General features: G+C 49.8%; 1 pseudogene; it reads right to left on the bottom strand.

The window, feature by feature from the left end:
* Positions 1-22826, bottom strand: part of LOC109883248 (adiponectin receptor protein 2-like) — a 61777-nt pseudogene that overhangs the window by 37017 nt on the left and 1934 nt on the right.

Below are 22826 nucleotides of genomic sequence, written 5' to 3'. Positions count from 1 at the left end.
GTCTAGAATGTTCTGAGAATGTCTAGAATGTGATCACTTGTCGCTTAAAATAACTTGTTTGTTAACGTGACACGAGGAATGAACCTTAACCCAGTTGTGTGGTGTGATCCAGCCAGCGTGACAGACTTCAGACCAACGACCAGACAGACTTCAGACCAACGACCAGACAGACTTCAGACCAACGACCAGACAGACTTCAGACCAACGACCAGACAGACTTCAGACCAACGACCAGACAGACTTCAGACCAACGACCAGACAGACTTCAGACCAACGACCAGACAGACTTCAGACCAACGACCAGACAGACTTCAGACCAACGACCAGACAGACTTCAGACCAACGACCAGACAGACTTCAGACCAACGACCAGACAGACTTCAGACCAACGACCAGACAGACTTCAGACCAACGACCAGACAGACTTCAGACCAACGACCAGACAGACTTCAGACCAACGACCAGACAGACTTCAGACCAACGACCAGACCAACATTACTGTCTGACTGTTGCTACATACAACACCACCTTTCAACTGGGTTGGCTGCAAAGAAAATATGTTGTCTTCTGACAACTATAGACGTGGGACTGGTGATGATCGCCCTTTTCACAGTCCAGTTATATTTTCCAACGGGGCTATACATTTGGGAGAGGTTTTTCTCTCGCCTGAGTAGCCTCGGTTCACTGCCAAAAATAAAATGAACCCATCTAGGTGTTCAGCGAAATAACAAAACAATATCAAATACAGGTAGCCTAGTCAAATAATGAACATCCAATCACATTAACCGTTACGCTCTCACGGGAATTCCACTAACGGTCTGAATGTAGCCAAACGTAGCTGCTGCTCATGTTGGCGTCTGTACTGATGGTGCAAAAGCCACGACAGGGAGACATAGTGGAGTGGTAACGCGAGTGCAAGCTGCTCCCGACGTCACTTGGGTACACTGCAGCATCCACCGAGAGGCTCTTGGGTACACTGCAGCATCCACCGAGAGGCTCTTGGGTACACTGCAGCATCCACCGAGAGGCTCTTGGGTACACTGCAGCATCCACCGAGAGGCTCTTGGGTACACTGCAGCATCCACCGAGAGGCTCTTGGGTACACTGCAGCATCCACCGAGAGGCTCTTGGGTACACTGCAGCATCCACCGAGAGGCTCTTGGGTACACTGCAGCATCCACCGAGAGGCTCTTGGGTACACTGCAGCATCCACCGAGAGGCTCTTGGGTACACTGCAGCATCCACCGAGAGGCTCTTGGGTACACTGCAGCATCCACCGAGAGGCTCTTGGGTACACTGCAGCATCCACCGAGAGGCTCTTGGGTACACTGCAGCATCCACCGAGAGGCTCTTGGGTACACTGCAGCATCCACCGAGGCGCTCTTGGGTACACTGCAGCAACCACCGAGGCGCTCTTGGGTACACTGCAGCAACCACCGAGGCGCTCTTGGGTACACTGCAGCATCCACCGAGAGGCTCTTGGGTACACTGCAGCATCCACCGAGAGGCTCTTGCTGCCAAGGGAATGCCTGACAGCTTAAAAAACATTTGACACTACAGTGAAAATGGTTAACTTTGTTAAAGCAAGGCCCCTGAACTCGTGTATTTTCTGCATTATGCAATGATATGAGCAGCGACCATGTAATGCTTTTACAAGATACAGAGACACGCTGGTTTTCAAGGGGGAAAGTATTGACATGTTTGTTTGTTTTTTAATTGAGAGACAAACTTAAAGTTTTCTTTACTGACCATATTTTTCACTTGTCTGACCGCTTGCATGATGACGAGTTCCTCACACGACTGGTCTATCTGGGTGATGTTTTTTCTCCCCTCGCCTGAATGATCTGAATCTAGGATAAAAGGGACTCTCCACAACTATATTCAATGTGCCGGACAAAATTGAGGCTATGATTAAGACGTTGGACCTCTTCTCTGTCTGCATTAATAACAAGCACAACACACAGGTCTTTCCATCATTGTATGATTTGTGTGCAAATGAACTGAAGCTTACGGACAACGTCAAATGTGATATAGCGAAGCACCTGAGTGAGTTGGGTGCGCAATTACGCAGGTACTTTCCCGAAACAGATGACAACTGGATTCGTTATCCCTTTCATGCCTTGCCTCCAGTCCACTTACCGATATCTGAATAAGAGAGCCTTGTCGAAAATTGCAACAAGCGGTTCTGTGGGAATGTCATTTAAAAATCAGAAGTCACTGCCAGCTTTCTGGATTGGACTGAGCTCAGAGTATCCTGCCTGGGCAAATCGCACTGTTAAGACACGGATGCCCTTCGCAACCACTTACCTATGTGAGAGTGGATTCTCGGCCCTCACTAGAATGACAACTAAATACAGGCACAGGCTGTGTGGGGAAAATGATTTAAGACAGACAATACAACATTGCAGAGTTATGTGCATCCTTTCAAGCAAAACCCTTCTCATTAACCTGTGGTGAGTTATTCACACCCTTCTCATTAACCTGTGGTGAGTTATTCACACCCTTCTCATTAACCTGTGGTGAGTTATTCACACCCTTCTCATTAACCTGTGGTGAGTTATTCACACCCTTCTCATTAACCTGTGGTGAGTTATTCACACCCTTCTCATTAACCTGTGGTGAGTTATTCACACCCTTCTCATTAACCTGTGGTGAGTTATTCACACCCTTCTCATTAACCTGTGGTGAGTTATTCACACCCTTCTCATTAACCTGTGGTGAGTTATTCACACCCTTCTCATTAACCTGTGGTGAGTTATTCACACCCTTCTCATTAACCTGTGGTGAGTTATTCACACCCTTCTCATTAACCTGTGGTGAGTTATTCAATTTGATAAACAAATAAGGTTTTATATGTAAGATGGTTAAATAAAGAGCAAAATGATTATTATTATTATTATTTGTGCCCTGGTCCTATAAGAGTTCTTTGTTACTTCCCTTGAGCCGGGTTGTGACGAACGCACACTCATTCTTCTGTTTAATAAATGTATTGTATAGTGTGTGGGGCAGGCTTACAATGATGGCATACTATAAAAAGTGTGGGAACCACTGTCTTAGATAAACAAATCGGCTATACTCTGCTTGAAGGTTACTTGACAAAAACACCTTGGGCCCGCTGTTGGCACGAGGGGCCAACTGTTGGCACGAGGGGCCTAGTTTCCAGGTATGGTGACACCACTGCTACAGTAGCTCTGATGAGACCTGTTAAGTGTGTTACTACTGTGATGACCGAGGTAATGACACCCAGCCCTATACCCCAGGCCAGGCCAGGCCCTATACCCCAGGCCAGGCCAGGCCCTATACCCCAGGCCAGGCCAGGCCCTATACCCCAGGCCAGGCCAGGCCCTATACCCCAGGCCAGGCCAGGCCCTATACCCCAGGCCAGGCCAGGCCCTATACCCCAGGCCAGGCCAGGCCCTATACCCCAGGCCAGGCCAGGCCCTATACCCCAGGCCAGGCCAGGCCCTATACCCCAGGCCAGGCCAGGCCCTATACCCCAGGCCAGGCCAGGCCCTATACCCCAGGCCAGGCCAGGCCCTATACCCCAGGCCAGGCCCTATACCCCGGACCCAGACTGCTTAAATCATCCAAAGCCAAACCATATTTTGATAACAGGCCTTCCACCTATCAGCCCAGACCACACAGCAGCATTCAGGACCAAACTGGGGAGAGCAACATGGCAGGCTGCTCTCCTCTCCTGAATATCAACAGCAGCTGTATTGGGTTACCAGGCATCACAGGGCTGGCTTTACATGAAAGACTACACGCAGATCAGAAGCCAGGGATTAACGCCGTGTGTGTGTGGGGTGTGTGTAGGTTCTCACTATTGACCAAAACGGGTGCAGAAGACAAGGAAGGCCACCTCCTACCGTCAGACCTGACCTCCAGGCCACCTCCTACCGTCAGACCTGACCTCCAGGCCACCTCCTACCGTCAGACCTGACCTCCAGGCCACCTCCTACCGTCAGACCTGACCTCCAGGCCACCTCCTACCGTCAGACCTGACCTCCAGGCCACCTCCTACCGTCAGACCTGACCTCCAGGCCACCTCCTACCGTCAGACCTGACCTCCAGGCCACCTCCTACCGTCAGACCTGACCTCCAGGCCACCTCCTACCGTCAGACCTGACCTCCAGGCCACCTCCTACCGTCAGACCTGACCTCCAGGCCACCTCCTACCGTCAGACCTGACCTCCAGGCCGCCACCTATTCCACTGCCTGAGGCCCCAGCAGGCCAGGAAGGCTTGCCTTACACAGCAGGGTGGATGTCTGGTGGGGTAATACCTTCAGTTTCTCCTCAACTCAGGTCTACGTGACTGAAGAGCATGTGATCTGACTGGACGGGACAGCACTGCTGGGGTGACGCCCACATTCCTGTCAGGTCTATGCAGGGGTGGGTTTCTCAATTTCATCTGTGTTCCTTGGAAACGTCCTGCCGTTTCACATTTTTGACCTAGTTAGCTCACGTCACCCAACTAGTCAAGGGCTTGAGCATTGGGCTAGTTGACTAGTGGTGGAACAACTAGGGATCTCCCACTCCCAGAGGAACAGGCTGAGAAACACTGACTTAGTGTATTTCTCCTGGCCAGGCCAGCTTGGCTGCCTGTATTCAGCGCTCTGAGAAACACTGACCTGCAGTATATTTCTCCTGGCCAGGCCAGCTTGACTGCCTGTATTCAGCCCTCTGAGGAACACTGACCTGCAGTGTATTTCTCCTGGCCAGGCCAGCTTGACTGCCTGTATTCAGCCCTCTGAGGAACACTGAACTGCAGTGTATTTCTCCTGGCCAGGCCAGCTTGACTGCCTGTATTCAGCCCTCTGAGGAACACTGACCTGCAGTGTATTTCTCCTGGCCAGGCCAGCTTGACTGCCTGTATTCAGCCCTCTGAGGAACACTGACCTGCAGTGTATTTCTCCTGGCCAGGCCAGCTTGACTGCCTGTATTCAGCCGTCTGTGATGCATCAGTCTCACGAACTTGCAGCAGCAGAACAGACACAGATCATTAAACCATTGTGTTGTCTCATGCCTCAGGGGGCAGACTAGCTTCTCTCTCCCGGGCCTAAATGAAAGCAATAGTACACCAGACATAGGATGCCTGCTTGGCTCTTTGAATCTCACACACACAGTTAGTCACACACACTTGGATTTATCCGTTTATCTGTGCTTGATATGAAAACCCCCCTTAGAGCAAGAATATGCCTGTTGTGAAAATGGTAGAGTATAGATCTTTACTGAAGCCCTCTTCATTAGTGAAGTACAATACTGACGTCACAGCAGCACAGTGAGAGAGGCAGGAAATGAGATGGAGATGGGATGATGAGGAGTACTGAGCTCTCATGCTGATTGGATCATTATCTAGCTCTGCCAGCTGAGCCCAGGATGTATGAAATCTTATTTATCCCTCACAGAGAGCTGTGGCGTCTCTTAAATGGGATACGATTGTTGTGTGTGTGTGTGTGTCTAGCCTCGGGAGGGACGGTGTGTGTGTGTGTGTGTGTGTGTCTAGCCTCGGGACGGTGTGTGTGTGTGTGTGTCTAGCCTCGGGACGGTGTGTGTGTGTGTGTGTGTCTAGCCTCGGGACGGTGTGTGTGTGTGTGTGTCTAGCCTCGGGACGGTGTGTGTGTGTGTGTGTCTAGCCTCGGGACGGTGTGTGTGTGTGTAGCCTCGGGACGGTGTGTGTGTGTGTGTGTCTAGCCTCGGGACGGTGTGTGTGTGTGTGTGTGTGTGTGTGTGTCTAGCCTCGGGACGGTGTGTGTGTGTGTGTGTGTCTAGCCTCGGGACGGTGTGTGTGTGTGTGTGTCTAGCCTCGGGACGGTGTGTGTGTGTGTGTGTCTAGCCTCGGGACGGTGTGTGTGTGTGTGTGTCTAGCCTCGGGACGGTGTGTGTGTGTGTGTGTGTGTGTGTGTCTAGCCTCGGGACGGTGTGTGTGTGTGTGTGTGTGTGTGTGTGTGTGTAGCCTCGGGACGGTGTGTGTGTGTGTGTGTCTAGCCTCGGGACGGTGTGTGTGTGTGTGTGTCTAGCCTCGGGACGGTGTGTGTGTGTGTGTGTCTAGCCTCGGGACGGTGTGTGTGTGTGTGTGTCTAGCCTCGGGACGGTGTGTGTGTGTGTGTGTCTAGCCTCGGGACGGTGTGTGTGTGTGTGTGTGTGTGTGTGTCTAGCCTCGGGACGGTGTGTGTGTGTGTGTGTGTGTGTGTGTGTGTGTGTAGCCTCGGGACGGTGTGTGTGTGTGTGTGTGTGTGTGTGTGTGTGTAGCCTCGGGACGGTGTGTGTGTGTGTGTGTGTGTGTGTGTGTGTGTGTGTAGCCTCGGGACGGTGTGTGTGTGTGTGTGTGTGTAGCCTCGGGACGGTGTGTGTGTGTGTGTGTGTGTGTGTGTGTGTAGCCTCGGGACGGTGTGTGTGTGTGTGTGTGTGTGTGTGTGTGTGTGTGTGTGTGTGTGTGTGTGTGTGTGTGTGTGTGTGTATTCACTCAGCCATACCAGTGGGTATCAACCCAGATACTCTAAAAGCCGCACTCACCCTCAGAGTTACCCCATTGTGCGTGTGTCCGTCTGAGATGACATCATCCTCCTCCTGCTGCTCTCTCGGATCCATCTGCTCCGTAGTGGTGCCATCAGCATCTGTAGCAGCGGTAGCACAGCCTCTATACCTCAACATGAAGGCCGGGCCATCGGCCCCTGAGGGCCTCTGCTGCGGCTCCAGCTCCCCTCCTCCTCCGGCTCCCTCCAGCTTGGCTGCTGGCCTGATACTCCCCCGCTGACCGCTGTGGACTGACCGGCCTGGCTGGACTAGTAGAGGTGGTGGAGGGTCCTCCTCCAGCTGGACAGGGGTAACTGGGTCCTGGTGGTGGGGTCGGATCGTTGGCCAGAAAGGGTGGGGGTCGGTAGACTGGTAAGGAGCCTAAAGGAGGAGAAGGAGAAGAGGGAGAGGAGACAGGAAGGGAGGGAGGAGGAAAGAGAAGGAAGGGAGAGAGGAAATTAGTTCTTATTTTGAATTTCTTGTTATGAATTGTTTGTATTTGCCAGTATTAGGGCGGTAAACCAGATAAGGACTGGTGGAGCACGCAGCAGGGGAGGGGCCCCAAACCCCAAAATGAATATTTTTATGGTAATAAAATGATTGTTGACATGTCCAAATACCCCCAGATATGATCTATAGGATATATGGCCCAAGCCAAGCCAGTATGTCTACATGAAAACACAGTGTTGACATTCATTGATATACTTATATCAAGAATTAGACCCAGACAGAGAATTACAAGTCAACATTACACACTGTGAAATGTCAGTCACAGTCTGCAGTCAATGGTCACAATTACAAATGGTCAATAACCAGTCTGGTTGGGTGTCATGATGGGTAGCTTAGTGACTTAATGCCAAGGACCTGGAGAGTAACCCAAGAGTCCACACAAAGAGAAGACTCCTCTCTGGCTGTAAACACTGAACATCTCTCCTCTCTCTCTCCAAACCTCTTCCTCTCCTGGCTAATAGTCTGACACTCATCTAATCTTCATTTCATCCTTCTCTTTCACACCCCCACCCCCCATGAGGCAACAAAGACCTGTCATTCTGTCATTTCCAGGACAGTAAGGTATTGCTGTACGAACCTGTAGAGACTCCTGTCATTTCCAGGACAGTAAGGTGTTATATTGAAGATTCTAGAAACATACCACCTACCTCACAAACCCTGCTGCTGGAGTCTGGACAGAGAAGAGCTTGTTCAATAGTTTATAGCTCCCTGTTCTACAGAGCTCTGGGGAGCCAAAACATATTCCAGATTACTCCCTTTACAGACTAGAAGCCTAGACTACACACACACACTGATGCCAAGTCAAGGTGAACATGCCTGAAGCACTGGAGCACATTGTAACTCCCCCTCTCTTCTTCTCTCTGGCAGCACACTGTGACGTGGACCATGGAATTCTATGGTGGACGGGGACAGGAGGAGAACTGCAGTGCAGAACCACTGTATGGAACGCCCTCTGTGAGCCTGACCTGCATACCATTATGTGCTTACACACCAGCAGTTGCAGGACACCTGCAAGCACACAATGTACACACACACACACACACACACACACACACACACACACACACACACGGTGCAGCTTGGCCCGTTCACTAATCCCTGAAAAGACCTTGTAGTCAGTCACCCACACACCAGTTGCCACCTGCCCCAAAATCTCCCCCCCCCGCGGCCAGCATGGGGGTGGGTCCGCACTGTACTCGTACTAAAACACATTGACACACTAAAAAACACACACCACAACCACTCTGCTCTCACATCAGACGAGGGCCAGTCGTAGCGTGTAGAGGAATGCATCTACATAAATCAGTCGACTAGAAGATGGTGGAAAGAAAGGAAAGAGTGAAGTATGGAAGTCCTTAACAGATCAACACTGGTTGTTTTGACTTCTGGAAGATAGAGGACATTGATAAGTACATAGCCTGGTCCAAGATCTGACGGTGTAGGAATTGGCTGGCCCGTACACACAGTCAGGCCCGTACACACAGTCAGGCCCGTACACACAGTCAGGCCCGTACACACAGTCAGGCCCGTACACACAGTCAGGCCCGTACACACAGTCAGGCCCGTACACACAGTCAGGCCCGTACACACAGTCAGGCCCGTAGACCAGGCCGGCCCGTACACACAGTCAGGCCCGTAGACCAGGCCGGCCCGTACACACAGTCAGGCCCGTACACACAGTCAGGCACGTAGACCAGGCCGGCCCGTACACACAGTCAGGCCCGTACACAGTCAGGCCCGTAGACCAGGCCGGCCCGTACACACAGTCAGGCCCGTAGACCAGGCCGGCCCGTACACACAGTCAGGCCCGTAGACCAGGCCGGCCCGTACACACAGTCAGGCCCGTAGACCAGGCCGGCCCGTACACACAGTCAGGCCCGTACACACAGTCAGGCCCGTAGACCAGACTAGTCCGTACACAGTCAGACCCGTAGACCAGACTAGTCCGTACACACAGTCAGACCCGTAGACCAGACTAGTCCGTACACACAGTCAGACCTGTAGACCAGACTAGGCCGTACACACAATCAGAAAAACAACATCCTGTGATTGATTCCACTTCCCATCACGCATTTCCTTCCAATCATAGAGCATAACTTGGACAACACCCAAGCCCTCTGCTGGGGAACAACAAGAAGGGAACAGGAAGATGTTTTAGAGGGAGGAGGAACCTTATATACATTCAAAAAGACAATGCCTGGCTATCAGATGGTGTTGCTGATGACAAAGCCATGTGTTCCTCAAATGCCATCCCTAGTCCCTATACAGAAAGGTTGGGCGATTCTACGATACTTTCCACCATGTTTGACAGCCATCGTCAACGGTGATGACATGTTTGAACATGACTGCACCACTCGGAGTCTGGCGGCGCACAACGGGGCAGGAGGCACTCAGCAGGGCGACATGCCAAATGGCCTATTCCCTTTCTGGCCAAGGCTAAATGTTAAACCTATACAGGGCAATCGGAAAGTATTCAGACCCCTTGACTTGTCCCATATTGTTACTAAAACATATTAAAATTGTCCCCCCTCCTCAACCCACACACAATAATGACAAAGGAAAAACTGGTTTTTAGAAAAGTTGGCAAATTTACTGAAATATCACATTTCCAGAAGTATTCAAACCATTTACTCAGTACTTTGTTGAAGCACTTGACGGTGATTACAGCCTTGTGTCTTCTTGGCTATGGTGCTACAAGCTTGGCACCTCTGTATTTGAGAAGTTTCTCCCATTTATCTCTGCAGATCCTCTCCAGCTCTGTCAGGTTTGAATGGTGAGCGGCGCTGCACAGCTATTTTCAGGTCTCTCCAAAGATATTCGATCGGGTTCAAGTCTGGGCTCAAGGACATTCAGAGACTAGTCCCAAAAGCCACTCCTGCATTGCCTTGACTGTGTGCTTAGGGTCGTTGTCCTGTTGGAAGGTCAACCTTCACCTCAGTCGGAGGTCCTGAGCGATCTGGAGCAGGTTTTCATCAAGGATCTCTCTGTACTTTGCTCCATTCATCTTTTCCCTCGATCCTGACTAGTCTGACAACCTGACAACCAAACACCATGTCATCACGTTACTCCAGGGTTTACTTCAATACGGTTATTATGTCAATATTTACCCCTAAAGGTGTTTCTACCTCATTTTCTCACATAATTAATATCTTCACAACTGTTGGGATATTTTTTTAAATGTGCCGAAACGACCGGCTTTCTTCACAGCTGTTGGGATATTTTTTTTAATGTGCCGAAACGTCCTGCTTTCTTCACAGCTGTTGGGATATTTTTTTTAATGTGCCGAAACGTCCTGCTTTCTTCACAGCTGTTGGGATATTTTTTTAAATGTGCCGAAACGACCGGCTTTCTTCACAGCTGTTGGGATATATATATATATTTTTTTAATCGGGTATGACTTAACTCAAAAACTGTGAATGGAAACGTGGTTAGTGAGAAAGATTTCACATTTCTACATGGGGGAGAAAACTGCCCAAGGACATATAGGAAGGCTGAAATCAGAGTTTATTTTTAAATGCGTGTTGTATATAAATGACCGTATGGTCGAGGCCTGTGTGGTCCAGACCATTTGGGATGCCCCCAGAACAGATGGGAACTGGCAGGAAAACCATCTAACAGGCACCGAGACAAGTCACTTTGTTCCAGTGAAGCTTGATAGGAACAGATTGTGTGTGTGTGTGTGTGTGTGTGTTCAAATGTCTCCAGTCTGATGAGCTGCATACAGAATTAACCGGCCAATCGAGACCCTTTCGCACCAATTCCTCAGAATGAGAAAATACACCCCATGAAATAGACTACATATCACACTTGTTAACTTCTAAAAACCTCCAGCACAGCACATCTGACACCGATACAATATTGGGTCAATATTTCTATTCGAAAGAACAGTGTTTTCAAGACCAATATTTTGTAGACCGGGCATATTACAAATGCATCAGGTTAAGCTTGGCGACACTGTCTGAGACATACAGGAGGAAACAGGAAGCAGAGTGTGGAGAATGTCCCTGGTGGATAACACCACCGTTTCTTACAGACAAAAGAGAAGAATATGCAAATCTGTCAAGACTGAGTGTGTCTACCCAGTCGCTCATTACACACACACACACACACACTAATGTGTTCAATTTCCTCTGCATCATCAGCTGTGGGACCATGGATGCTCTAGCTAACTAGATGAGTTGTGCTGTGTCCTGAAACACATCAGTACATTCACAGCAGCTGTAGGGCTGGCTTTACAGGCTGGCTGTAGGGCTGGCTTTACAGGCTGGCTTTACAGGCTGGCTTTACAGGCTAGCTGTAGGGCTGGCTTTACAGGCTAGCTGTAGGGCTGGCTTTACAGGCTAGCTGTAGGGCTGGCTTTACAGGCTAGCTGTAGGGCTGGCTTTACAGGCTAGCTGTAGGGCTGGCTTTACAGGCTAGCTGTAGGGCTGGCTTTACAGGCTAGCTGTAGGGCTGGCTTTACAGGCTAGCTGTAGGGCTGGCTTTACAGGCTAGCTGTAGGGCTGGCTTTACAGGCTAGCTGTAGGGCTGGCTTTACAGGCTAGCTGTAGGGCTGGCTTTACAGGCTAGCTGCAGGGCTGGCTTTACAGGCTAGCTGCAGGGCTGGCTTTACAGGCTAGCTGTAGGGCTGGCTTTACAGGCTAGCTGCAGGGCTGGCTTTACAGGCTAGCTGCAGGGCTGGCTTTACAGGCTAGCTGTAGGGCTGGCTGCAGGGCTGGCTTTACAGGCTAGCTGTAGGGCTGGCTTTACAGGCTAGCTGTAGGGCTGGCTGCAGGGCTGGCTTTATAGGCTGGCTGCAGGGCTGGCTTTACAGGCTGGCTGCAGGGCTGGCTTTACAGGCTGGCTGCAGGGCTGGCTTTACAGGCTGGCTGCAGGGCTGGCTTTACAGGCTGGCTGCAAGGCTGGCTTTATAGGCTGTAGGGCTGGATTTACAGGCTGGCTGTATAGGGCTGGCTGCAGGGCTGGATTTACAGGCTGGCTGTAGGGCTGGCTTTATAGGCTATAGGGCTGTCTTTATAGGCTGGCTTTACAGGCTGCAGGGCTGGCTTTACAGTCTGGCTGTAGGGCTGGCTTTACAGTCTGGCTGTAGGGCTGGCTTTACAGGCTGGCTGCAGGGCTGTCTTTATAGGCTGGCTTTAGGGCTGGCTTTATAGGCTGGCTGCAGGGCTGTCTTTATAGGCTGGCTGTATAGGGCTGGCTGTAGGGCTGGCTTTGCTGGCTGTAGGGCTGGCTTTATAGGCTGTAGGGCTGGCTTTACTGGCTGTAGAACTAGCTACAATCCCACTGTGCTGTGCTCCAGAAGAGATGTGCTCATTTGGCACACACACACACACACACTCAACTCTCAGTATACAGAGAGAGTCAGATCTGGAACCAATCAACTCTCAGTATAATGAGGGAGTTGGATCTGGAACCAATAAAGTATCAATCTAATGCATCACTGTTCCAGCTGTCAATAGACACCTTCAGCCTCCACCACAGGGCTACATTGAGTTATCAGAGCCAAATCTTTCCCAGTTTAAACCCATGATAGAGAAACCACAGGCATCATCTCTGTATTAGAGCTTAGCTATTCTATCCAATAGCAGAATAGGCCTTGTTCGGGAGAGAGGGGAGTGAGTGGAGAGAAGGGAGGGCAGGTCATAACTGGAGAGGACACCATGCCTGGCACCCTATTCCCTATTCAGTGCACTAGTTTAGATCAGAGCCCTATGGGCCCATAGTGCATTATAAAGGGAATAGGGTGCAATTTGGGACGAATCCCACACTGACCCAAGGAACCCAGCTCCCCTGAACTAGATACCACTGACCCAAGGAACCCAGCTCCCCTGAACTAGATACCACTGACCCAGGTGTTCAGAGTGGCCTAGCGTCCTGTTCGTCCCCTGACACTTGTTCCTCTTTAATAAATGTTATGGCATCAGCTACACACACAATCTGTTCCCTGGTATTCACACAGCTACACACACAATCTGTTCCCTGATATTCACACAGCTACACACACAATCTGTTCCCTGATATTCACACAGCCACACACAATCTGTTCCCTGATATTCACACAGCCACACACAATCTGTTCCCTGATATTCACACAGCCACACACAATCTGTTCCCTGATATTCACACAGCCACACACAATCTGTTCCCTGATATTCACACAGCCACACACAATCTGTTCCCTGATATTCACACAGCCACACACAATCTGTTCCCTGATATTCACACAGCCACACACTGTTCCCTGATATTCACACAGCCACACACTGTTCCCTGATATTCACACAGCCACACACTGTTCCCTGATATTCACACAGCCACACACTGTTCCCTGATATGCACACAGCCACACACTGTTCCCTGATATGCACACAGCCACACACTGTTCCCTGATATGCACACAGCCACACACTGTTCCCTGATATGCACACAGCCACACACTGTTCCCTGATATGCACACAGCCACACACTGTTCCCTGATATGCACACAGCCACACACTGTTCCCTGATATGCACACAGCCACACACTGTTCCCTGATATGCACACAGCCACACACTGTTCCCTGATATTCACACAGCCACACACTGTTCCCTGATATTCACACAGCCACTCAACTACACTGTTCCCTGATATTCACACAGCCACTCAACTACACTGTTCCCTGATATTCACACAGCCACTCAACTACACTGTTCCCTGATATTCACACAGCCACTCAACTACACTGTTCCCTGATATTCACACAGCCACTCAACTACACTGTTCCCTGATATTCACACAGCCACTCAACTACACTGTTCCCTGATATTCACACAGCCACTCAACTACACTGTTCCCTGATATTCACACAGCCACTCAACTACACACTGTTCCCTGATATTAAACTTTGCACTGGTCCAATGAGTCAAATGTAACATCAGAAGACCCATCAGGGACTGAACCCTCCCTCTCCATCACAGATAAACTATATTTAAAACTGATGGGGAAATAGATACACAGGAAGTGCTGACAGAGAAGCAGGTGAGTGATGGCTGGAAGAGGACGCAGCTGACAGAGAGAAGCAGGTGAGTGATGGCTGGAAGGAGACGCAGCTGACAGAGAGAAGCAGGTGAGTGATGGCTGGAAGAGGACGCAGCTGACAGAGAGAAGCAGGTGAGTGATGGCTGGAAGGAGACGCAGCTGACAGAGAGAAGCAGGTGAGTGATGACTGGAAGGAGACGCAGCTGACAGAGAGAAGCAGGTGAGTGATGGCTGGAAGGAGACGCAACTGACAGAGAGAAGCAGGTGAGTGATGGCTGGAAGGAGACGCAGCTGACAGAGAGAAGCAGGTGAGTGATGGCTGGAAGGAGACGCAGCTGACAGAGAGAAGCAGGTGAGTGATGGCTGGAAGGAGACGCAGCTGACAGAGAGAAGCAGGTGAGTGATGGCTGGAAGGAGACGCAGCTGACAGACTGCAGCTCCCACACCTGATATGTGCATGAAAGTCAAGTGGACATTATTGAACCCGCCCATACAAGAGACTAGTGGCTGTTGCTTAATTTTTTTGGGACAGAATAAAAAAATAAAAAATAAAAATTTTAAAAGACAACTGACTTTATAAACATTTCATAACAAGCTCCAGCAGGTTCTTTAGATCGGTAGGGATGAAAATTGTGGTACTATCATGTGACATTGATATTACCGTGGTACCGGTATACCATGCTACACTACAATGGGCTCTGGTCAAAAGTAGTGCACTACATTACCAAAGGGCTCCGGTCAAAAGTAGTGCACTAGATAGGGAATAGGGTGCCATTCGGAACACAGACTCCATAATAAGAAAAGAAAGAGACCTCCCAAGAAGTTGATGGAGTGGATTCTCCGTGTTCAGCCAGAGACAGGCGTTACTGTTTCTGGATCAGAGGAATAGACAAATCAATTACGTTGCCTGATGGAGAGAGAAATAGAGCAGGGCTGAAAGATAGAAGAAGAAATGTCATTGAGAATTGATTTCTCTCTTTTGTGAGCGACAAAGAGCAAGGAGCTTTTGAGAGGAGAATTGATGGTGAATGGAGGAGTTTTAAGGCTCGGGGGGTCAGTGTGTGTTGAAGAGGGGATGTGTGACTGAACAATAGGTTGAGATCATAGAGTTTAGCCTAGCAGTTGGTGTGACGCTGTGACCGTTCTGGAAACATTAAAGCCTGGTTTATGTAGAACCTGCAGTGAGCGGAGAGAGTGAGCGTCATATATCCACGACACATATCTAACAGCTATCTAGCCAGTAGCTACCTCCCTCTAGCCTGGAACACACAACACGCTACCTAGCCAGTAGCTACCTCCCTCTAGCCTGGAACACACAACACGCTACCTAGCCAGTAGCTACCTCCCTCTAGCCTGGAACACACAACACGCTACCTAGCCAGTAGCTACCTCCCTCTAGCCTGGAACACACAACACGCTACCTAGCCAGTAGCTACCTCCCTCTAGCCTGGAACACACAACACGCTACCTAGCCAGTAGCTACCTCCCTCTAGCCTGGAACACACAACACGCTACCTAGCCAGTAGCTACCTCCCTCTAGCCTGGAACACACAACACGCTACCTAGCTAGTAGCTACCTCCCTCTAGCCTGGAACACACAACACGCTACCTAGCCAGTAGCTACCTCCCTCTAGCCTGGAACACAACACGCTACCTAGCTAGTAGCTACCTCCCTCTAGCCTGGAACACACAACACGCTACCTAGCTAGTAGCTACCTCCCTCTAGCCTGGAACACACAACACGCTACCTAGCCAGTAGCTACCTCCCTCTAGCCTGGAACACAACACGCTACCTAGCTAGTAGCTACCTCCCTCTAGCCTGGAACACACAACACACTACCTAGCTAGTAGCTACCTCCCTCTAGCCTGGAACACACAACACGCTACCTAGCTAGTAGCTACCTCCCTCTAGCCTGGAACACACAACACGCTACCTAGCCAGTAGCTACCTCCCTCTAGCCTGGAACACACAACACGCTACCTAGCTAGTAGCTACCTCCCTCTAGCCTGGAACACACAACACGCTACCTAGCTAGTAGCTACCTCCCTCTAGCCTGGAACACACAACACGCTACCTAGCTAGTAGCTACCTCCCTCTAGCCTGGAACACAACACGCTACCTAGCCAGTAGCTACCTCCCTCGGTCTAAAGAGAGAGGAGTGACATTTGAAAGTGACAAAGCAGGCAGCACAGGTTGTACGAGTCAAACTAGTTATACACAACAAATACACAAACCCTCCGGGTCACAATTTACTGCACCTGTCAATCACCGCAGGTTCTGTCCAACCAACATGAAACTGAGCTACAAACGTTCAGTTACAGAACACTGACAGATGAAAATAATCTGGGTTAATGTCACTTCTGTTTTCAGAGCCTTCTCTCTTACACACACACACACGAGATTGGTTTTGAAAGTTGACCGTTTTGCTAGTTGTCTTTGGGGAACCAGTAGAACCAGTTAGACAAGCACGTAAAAGACAAAGGACAGGTGTGTCGTGATGCTAGACTAGTTTGCATGAGGCCTAGGATGATGCGGGAACCTGTCTTTCTAGAGGAAAGGTGAAATACCTGCTGGTGTCACAGCAGGTACATTGAACATGTTATCTGTCTTGACCTTGTGTTACACACTAGGGATGTGGCAAATTAACCATTTTGCTTAAAAACAGACATTATTTTCTCGGTTTTCCGTACAAAAAAATTCATTAAATTCTACGTCAATTTACAATACAGAATAATGGCCCTATTACATATGTATGACCACTGGGGCCAAACTCATTACATTCCACGTCAATTTACAATGCAGAATAATGGCTTCAGAAGCCTCATTCCTTTACAGACCAGTAAAATGCCCGTTCATATCTCCAGAGAAGGTTAGAGGCAGGGTAGCCTAGTGGTTAGAGGCAGGGTAGGCTAGTGGTTAGAGGCAGGGTAGCCTAGTGGTTAGAGGCAGGGTAGCCTAGTGGTTAGAGGCAGGGTAGCCTAGTGGTTAGAGGCAGGGTAGCCTAGTGGTTAGAGCGTTGGCCCAGTAACCGAAAGGTTGCTGGATCGAATCCCCGAGCTGACAAGGTACAAATCTGTTGTTCTGCCCCTGAACAAGGCAGTTAACTCACTGTTTCCTGGCAGGCTGTCATTTTAAATAAGACTTGCCTAGTTAAATAATAAAATGTAAATATAATATATATATATATATATATAATATATATTATATAATAAAAATATATAATAAAATGTAAACATCAGTAGCATAACAGACAGGCATGCCACAGCCGAGACGCTTTCTAGGGGCCACATTCCATTATATCTGAAAGGGTCATGAATAAAGGCTACTGGCAGCCTGCTGTCATTTCATATGGGGCAAAAATGAGAAGTAGGTTACCCTGTGCTCGCAAGACTGGCCCGACGATACCTTGGTTTCCAGGCGACGTTGATGTCTCCACACGACTAGGCTAGGCTATTCTCCACACGACTAGGCTAGGCTATTCTCCACACGACTAGGCTAGGCTATTCTCCACACGACTAGGCTAGGCTATTCTCCACACGACTAGGCTAGGCTATTCTCCACACGACTAGGCTAGGCTATTCTCCACACGACTAGGCTAGGCTATTCTCCACACGACTAGGCTAGGCTATTCTCCACACGACTAGGCTAGGCTATTCTACATGCAACAGACCAAAGACTGAACACATTTTCATCATTAGCCAAGAGACAGATCAAGCAGGGAGAGCAGCAGGGAGAGCAGCAGGGAGAGCAGCAGGGAGAGCAGCAGGGAGAGCAGCAGGGAGAGCAGCAGGGAGAGCAGCAGGGAGAGCAGCAGGGAGAGCAGCAGGGAGAGCAGCAGGGAGAGAGAGAGTGTAATGCTTCCTGTTCATTTGTATTGTTTATTTCACATTTGTTTATTATGTACTTCACTTGTTTTGGCAATGTTAACATTTTTTCCATGCCAATAAAGCCCTTAAATTGAATTGAGAACAGGCAGGCCAGCAGGAGGGGGAGAGAGAGAGAGCAGGCAGGCCAGCAGGAGGGAAAGAGCAGGCAGGCCAGCAGGAGGGCGAGAGAGCGGTAAGCAGGCAGGCCAGCAGGAGGGCGAGAGAGCGGTAAGCAGGCAGGCCAGCAGGAGGGCGAGAGAGCGGTAAGCAGGCAGGCCAGCAGGAGGGCGAGAGAGCGGTAAGCAGGCAGGCCAGCAGGAGGGCGAGAGAGAGGTAAGCAGGCAGGCCAGCAGGAGGGCGAGAGAGGTAAGCAGGCAGGCCAGCAGGAGGGCGAGAGAGAGGTAAGCAGGCAGGCCAGCAGGAGGGAGAGAGCGAGAGAAGGCAGGCCAGCAGGAGGGAGAGAGCGTGAGAGAGAGAGAGCAGGCAGGCCAGCAGGAGGGAGAGAGCGTGAGAGAGAGCAGGCAGGCCAGCAGGAGAGAGAGAGCGAGAGAGAGAGAGCAGGCAGGCCAGCAGGAGGGAGAGAGCAAGAGAGAGAGCAGGCAGGCCAGCAGGAGGGAGAGAGCGAGAGAGAGAGCAGGCAGGCCAGCAGGAGGGAGAGAGCGAGAGAGAGAGCAGGCAGGCCAGCCAGCAGGAGGGAGAGAGAGAGCAGGCAGGCCAGCAGGAGGGAGAGAGCGAGCAGGCAGGCCAGCAGGAGGGAGAGAGCGAGAGAGAGAGCAGGCAGGCCAGCAGGAGGGAGAGAGCGAGAGAGAGAGCAGGCAGGCCAGCAGGAAGGAGAGAGAGAGAGAGAGCAGGCAGGCCAGCAGGAGGGAGAGAGAGAGAGAGAGAGAGAGCAGGCAGGCCAGCAGGAGGGAGGGAGAGAGAGAGAGAGAGAGAGAGCAGGCAGGCCAGCAGGAGGGAGAGAGAGAGAGAGAGAGCAGGCAGGCCAGCAGGAGGGAGAGAGAGAGAGAGAGCAGGCAGGCCAGCAGGAGGGAGAGAGAGAGAGCAGGCAGGCCAGCAGGAGGGAGAGAGAGAGAGCAGGCAGGCCAGCAGGAGGGAGAGAGAGAGAGCAGGCAGGCCAGCAGGAGGGAGAGAGAGAGCAGGCAGGCCAGCAGGAGGGAGAGAGAGAGAGCAGGCAGGCCAGCAGGAGGGAGAGAGAGAGAGCAGGCAGGCCAGCAGGAGGGAGAGAGAGAGAGAGCAGGCAGGCCAGCAGGAGGGAGAGAGAGAGAGCAGGCAGGCCAGCAGGAGGGAGAGAGAGAGAGCAGGCAGGCCAGCAGGAGGGAGAGAGAGGAGGGGAAGGCAGAAGCGTGCTCATATGTTTTGGTAATCTGCATCTCACAATGTCTTGTCTTGCATGCATTACAAATTCACCAAAGTAGCCTAAAGTTCACCTTCACCCTATATTTTCATCAAGGCCTTAGTTTGTCAACGTGACCACCAGCCCAGGGCGTATCTAGCCTTCTCTGTTCCTGCCTCTAACTTCCCTCTGTAACTGGGTATATAATACAAACCAACACAGTGATCCATTCAGCACCGAGACTCACAACAAGAAACTAGTCCAACCAAAACACAGCAGAGAAAGAAAGAGGCTCGTCTAAACAAAACACTGGTAATGGAGCCGTCTCTGGGCGTGTTCCACATCTCACCAACTCTGATTGGTGTGCGTGTGTCTTTTGTGTCAAGTTCCACAACACTGGGTGCTTTGTCTCTGGCTTTCAATCATAACAACTGTCAGGAGTGGAATCAGCCGCGTGGGATCACATTGGTACCAAGAGAGAGAGAGAGAGAGAGGGGTCACATGGGTACCAAGAGAGAGAGAGGGGTCACAAGCGGAGAGAACAAGCTGTGACATTAACTTGTCCTTCACATCACAAGCCAGAGCAGAACTGGCAGTTTGTCAAATGCTCCATTGGTTTGGACCGGAGACATTGGCTGCTTGCTCAACACTGCCTGTTTAACCAAGCTCCAACACAGAGTCTACCTGAAAGCCCCAATCCAACAAAATGGGCAGGAGAGGAACTGTCATAATGAAAAAGCCACATAGAAGACCTGACACGTGGCCAGTCTACCTATACCAGATAGAAGACCTGACACGTGGCCAGTCTACCTATACCAGATAGAAGACCTGACACGTGGCCAGTCTACCTATACCAGATAGAAGACCTGACACGTGGCCAGTCTACCTATACCAGATAGAAGACCTGGTACGTGGCCAGTGAACTGAATCACCCTACAACTACCACAGCCAGTCTACCTATACCAGATAGAAGACCACTACCACAGCCAGTCTACCTATAGCAGATATAACACCACTACCACAGCCAGTCTACCTATACCAGTGACAGGAGAAATATCTCTCCCAAATGGCACCCTATTCCCAGAGGGCTCTGGTCTAAACAAGTGCACTACATAGGGAATAGGTCTCTGGTCTAAAGTAGTGCACTACATAGGGAATAAGGCTCTGGTCTAAAGTAGTGCACTACATAGGGAATAAGGCTCTGGTCTAAACAAGTGCACTACATAGGGAATAGGGCTCTGGTCTAAAGTAGTGCACTACATAGGGAATAAGGCTCTGGTCTAAAGTAGTGCACTACATAGGGAATAAGGCTCTGGTCTAAACAAGTGCACTACATAGGGAATAGGGCTCTGGTCTAAAGTAGTGCACTACATAGGGAATAGGGCTCTGGTCTAAAGTAGTGCACTACATAGGGAATAGGGCTCTGGTCTAAAGTAGTGCACTACATAGGGAATAAGGCTCTGGTCTAAACAAGTGCACTACATAGGGAATAAGGCTCTGGTCTAAACAAGTGCACTACATAGGGAATAGGGCTCTGGTCTAAAGTAGTGCACTACATAGGGAATAGGGCTCTGGTCTAAAGTAGTGCACTACATAGGGAATAGGGCTCTGGTCTAAAGTAGTGCACTACATAGGGAATAGGGCTCTGGTCTAAAGTAGTGCACTACATAGGGAATAGGGCTCTGGTCTAAAGTAGTGCACTACATAGGGAATAGGGCTCTGGTCTAAAGTAGTGCACTACATAGGGAATAGGGCTCTGGTCTAAAGTAGTGCACTACATAGGGAATAGGGCTCTGGTCTAAAGTAGTGCACTACATAGGGAATAGGGCTCTGGTCTAAAGTAGTGCACTACATAGGGAATAGGACTCTGGTCTAAAGTAGTGCACTATATAGGGAATAGGGCGCCATTTGGGACATGCCCATAACTCTTTGCCGTCTACGTGGCATTGATAGGAGTCTACAGACAGTAGTATCTCGCTAATGACTCACTGCCAATGAGTGATCCTCAGTACAAACACACAGGCCAGACTCGGTACATCTCACAATCCGAACAGAGTGTGACTAGCTGCATTCCTGTTCAAATGTCTGTTGAGCCACATCTCTGGTCTGCGTTCCCTATAGACTTGAAATCACTGTCCACTTTAATGTTTACATATTTTTGCTTAACTCATCTCATGTATCTACTGTATTTTAGTCAATGCCACTCTGATATTGCTCGTTCTAATATTTATATATTTCTCAATTACATCATTTTACTTTAGAAGTGTGTGTGTTGTTGTGAATTGTATTGCTGCACTGTTGGAGCGAGGAACAGAAGCATTTCGCTACACTCGCAATAACATCTGCTAAACATGTGTATGTGACCAATAAAATGTGATTTGATATGGTAGTCTATACCCTACATAGAGATGTGGTCAAAACTAGAGCACTAGGAGAATGGGGTGTCATTTGGGAGAGTCTAAGTCATTTCTTCTGTCACTATCAGGTATGGGTGACTAGCTAATGGTAGTTGTAGAGCGATTCAGTTCCCTGTCCATGTGTCAGGTCTTCTATGTGCATTAAATAGGGGAGCCACATGGACAGACCACACCATCTCTGGAGTCTACTGCTGTCTGTTTGCTATAGCTTCTGCTGGCCATGTCTGACTGGCCCATTTAACCAGAAAGCTTACAAAACACACACACCTGACACAGCTCACACAGACCCTTAGGCTAAGTAGCCCTCAAAAAGTCATTCTGAACTAGAAGTTCTGGTTGTCGATCAAAAACAACAAGTCACCCCTTTGATCTCCTTCCCTACAAGTCACCCAGCCTCGAAGAAAACAACCTTTACGTCCTTACTAACTGCATAACTCATTAGCTTCATAAACATCTGAGTTAGAACAGGACCAAACATCAAATCAGGGTAAATAAAATAAAAAGGTTTTAGTTGAGTGATTATGATTGAACACCATGGTGGTGGTAGCCGTGACAAAAGCAGGTTTAGGAACCTAGATGATGACTCATATCCGTCTCCAGCTTACTAACCACCAAGCAGAGGAGCTACGCATTACCATGACCGGGGGACTTGGTGATGGAGAAATATTGCCATGCATATGAAAAAAAACTGCTCCGTTTTGTCAGTTGATTATCTCCTCTACATCAATAAGACGTCACTAAGCAGCTGTGTGTTCCTCGGTCTTCTCTCCTCTCAGCAAAGACAAGCTTTTATCAGTTCCAACACAGGCTACAGCCCACGCCAGAGATGATTTACTGGAGCTAACGTTTGGGAGGATGACAGATGCTGGTGTTAGTCAGGCTACAGCTTTACACTGAACACCCTGTACACTGACTACAGTCTTATTTCAAGTCTCTTGTGAATAAATTGAGATGGAGCTAGTTACTGGGTGGACTAATTAAAGTTACCCCAATCAACAATTAAATATTATAGCTTGTTTAGATGGTGGACTACAGTGTAGTACTGACAGCTCATCAGCAGAGCTTGCGTCTGTTTAAAAATATGTAAATAATGATTAGAGGTCCTCTGAGGTTCCTAGCCAATAAGGTTAAGTATATGCCTAGCTGGTTGACATGGCAACGACT

This window comes from Oncorhynchus kisutch, unplaced genomic scaffold, assembly GCF_002021735.2.
Source record: "Oncorhynchus kisutch isolate 150728-3 unplaced genomic scaffold, Okis_V2 Okis09a-Okis19a_hom, whole genome shotgun sequence".
NCBI classification, from domain to species: Eukaryota; Metazoa; Chordata; class Actinopteri; order Salmoniformes; family Salmonidae; genus Oncorhynchus; species Oncorhynchus kisutch.
The sequence above is the reverse complement of the archived record's forward strand: the minus strand, read 5'-3'. Positions and strand labels throughout refer to the sequence as shown.